This window comes from Gavialis gangeticus, unplaced genomic scaffold, assembly GCF_001723915.1.
Source record: "Gavialis gangeticus isolate Ggan-Ray unplaced genomic scaffold, GavGan_comp1, whole genome shotgun sequence".
Taxonomy (NCBI): Eukaryota; Metazoa; Chordata; order Crocodylia; family Gavialidae; genus Gavialis; species Gavialis gangeticus.
In genome coordinates, this window is record NW_017729006.1 from 1,265,636 (window position 1) to 1,269,104 (window position 3,469).

The window sequence follows — 3,469 nt, forward strand, 5'->3', positions numbered from 1 at the left end:
AGCTGGAACCAACTTCCAAGGGAAGTGGTGCTGGCCCCTACCCTGGGGGTCTTTAAGAAGAGGCTGGATGCCTACCTGGCTGGACTCATTTGAGTCCCGTTTCTTGTTTTGGGGTTTTGTTGTTCTCCCGCCCTGGCGGGGGGTCGGGCTAGAAGATCTACTAGGTCCCTTCCGACCCTAAATCTATGAAACTATGCCACACACAAATTACTGGTAAAGGACTGAACAACAAGTGATTTGAGTGAAGTTTGCAGGTAATACTGCGATCACGTGACAACAAAACTTACTTCTTATAAAATTTACTCTGGTGGTTTCTGTTATAATTTGCCTATGTAGTAGCTATATATATTATAATTGCCATAATGACAACAAGTAGATAGATGGAAAATTACTCCATCTTGTGCATAAGGGTGGGATGGATCTGAAGTAAAAAGCTTCATAAATGCTAGAGAAATTATGATGTAGATTATGAACTGAGAGGTTCAAGCCCATGTCAAGTATAAAATGTCATAAGATTATCAAGTAATTAAGTCCCTATATAGTACATAATTATTATAGTTTCTGTGTGTGTCTATGTGCAATTAATATGCCTTAATTTTCTGTGCAAAAAAATCAGGCCCATTAAGCTGAAACCAGGCATGCATCGGAACATGCACCTGTTGGGAGCAAATTTGTTTCTGAAAGGAGCAGTTCAGTCCCAGGCTGCTCCTGCTCTATCTTGCCCCACTGTAGCATCCAGGGGAGCTCCAGGATCCCCTGGGTACTGGTTCTGGGCTGGCATGGGTCATGGTGGTCAAGCCTGGGCTCTGGGAGGTCTGAGATCCAGAGATTGAAGTCAGCCCTGATCTCTGCACAGCTGGGAGGGAGTTTCCCTGGAGCTGGTACAGGTCCCCACAACCCTGTGGAGATTGGGGCTTAGCCAGGCAGCAGTTGTGGCCCCCTGCCTAAGCTGAGGGGAGCAAATTACTCCAAGTCAGGGTCTATATGTGCACATAGGTGCATTAGTTAATGTGCTGTTCTGCTACCTTTATGTACTGGTACTAGAAAACAGCCTATTATACTAATATAATGCACAGTAATTGATGCACATGTGTAGATGGTGATGCTTTACTGCATATTAGCTTAGTCTAATGTGCAGTAAAGCATCTTATGTAGGTGCACCCTCTGGGCATGTCCACACATGCAGGCATGTATGCTTGCAGCAGCTCAAATAGGAGCAGCACAAATATGAGCCAGGGATATTTGCCTCAGCACACATGCCTGGACATGCACTTTGATATGGGGCTAGTTGTGCCACTTAGGGCAAAATAACCCTGCCCAGCTCCTCCCAGATCTGCAGCCAGGGGGAGCTAGAGCCTGGCATTAAAACCTGCCCTGGCAAACAGCTCAGGGCTACTTGCCTTTAGAAGCTTCTGGGGGGAAGAGCCTGGGAGGAAGTTGGCCATGACCCTTCCAGTCCCAAGCAGCTGCTGTGGCTGCTGCTGCAAGCTTGGTCTCAGGAACTTCTGGGAAGAAGATGGCCAGGCACCTTCCTGCCTCTGGCTTGTTCTCAGAGCTTTTGGGTGTAAGCTGGCCACACCCCTTCCTGCCCTGGGCTGCTGTTGCTGCCCCACCCTGGGGTCCTCTGCTGCATGCTGCTGTCTCCCCCTTGGGGAGGGGCATACTGCACTGCTCTGCACCCCAGCACCGCACCCCAGCTTCTGTACCCCTATTCCAGTCTGCTGCCCAGCCCACCATGAAGCTGCAGTTGGGGACAGCCTGGGGAGGGAGCCTGCACTGACTGTAGGCCCCTCTGCCACCATCACTGCTAGAGCCTAAAGGTGCCTTGCCTGCCCCAGCTGCATTGGCAAGACACCCCCCACCTTCACCTGCACTTTCACCTGAAGCACACCCTGAGTGGCTGAACTGGATGGCTGCTACCTCTGCTGCTGCTGCTGCCATCTGTTTTGCTGTTTCCCCCTCTTGCGAGAGAGGGAGATTCCCTGCTGCACCACCTTCCACCACTCAACACCACACCTGCACTGGATTGCTCCCTAATTGACTGATTGCTTCTGCCCTCCCCCAGTGTTGCCTCACTGCATCTGATCCTGCTTTGTTTTCCTGCCTATTGCTCTGCTGCTAAGTGCCTGGCTGGAGGCCTCAGGAGCTTCTGGACTGATCTGCAACAAACAAAGCTCTTCCACTGCTCCAGCCGTCTTTTACATCTGTGCCATTTTTATCCCCAGTATTTTATTTGGTACCTGGAAATTCAGGTGCCAAATTTTGAGCCTGCATTGCAAATATGCAGGGCGGGGAACATTTTTTGTTCTCAGTGTGCCTCTTGCAGTGTCTCAAACTGTTTTGAGATGCCACATGAGACACGTGCATGCTCATCTGGATGTGCCTTAAGAGTGCAAAATATGCTTCTTGCTGAAAAAAACCTTACTTCAAATACATTTCAGCAACCGGCTCAGTAGTAAATACATACATTTTCCATTTGAACTTAGAATTATATTGCAGTGATTTCCTGATAGAACATAAAGGACAACCTCAATGAGAAGAAATATCAACAATATTGGTTTACTTTTGATATGGTGACTTTCTATCTTAACCTCTCATCTTCTATCATTCATCAATTATAGGTTGTGTAAACATGAACCTATTGCTGAAAAACACTTATGACTTCTAGTGTATGCCAAACTAGGAATTGCACTTACTTTCCATGTTACAAAACTATTTTTCTCTTTTCTTTAGTTCAAAAATCTATTTAAGATAGTCTGTTAAAATAACTTTGATAGAACATTGCATTAAAATTCTGGAAATGCTGAAAAGACATGCAAAGTTGCTATCTTTTCAGCAAGATTTCCTGCATGTTCATCTTGGGTTTCTATTTTATTTTTTTTATAGTATATCCTGTATAGAGTAAAAAATCTATTCTGTTATGCAACTTATCTTTTTCCATGTCAGCTTATACTATCTATTATACTATAAAATGCAGCCAGGTTTTAGACTGAAATGGAAGTTGTTGTGGGGAAACCCTGCCAATTTACCTGCCCTTTCAAGTTCTTAATAATATTAGAAATATACATGCACCACAGCAAGGAGAGTGATTTTATTAAAAGACAATCATGAAATAAAGTATGGATTTTCAACAATCAAAGGATGAGAATGTACTTTCCCTCTGTGATAGGGTTCGCATTTAATGACAAATCTCATCACAAAATGTTTATCTGGCTGCCAGTGAAGTTAATGGCAAACATTGAGTTTGATTTAGAACATTATAAGGCAAGATAAAAGTTTTACGATACTTTAAGGAAAGGGTACTGCATTCTGCACCCAGGGGGTGCATCCAGATGAACCCACACGTGTCTCTTCCCACATCTCAAGCTGTTTGAGACAAAGCAAGAGGCATGCTGGGAACAAAAAACATTCCTCGCACTGTATGTTTGGAGGGGGCAGGAGGACTGTGGGGGGGGGGGGGGGGGGGGAG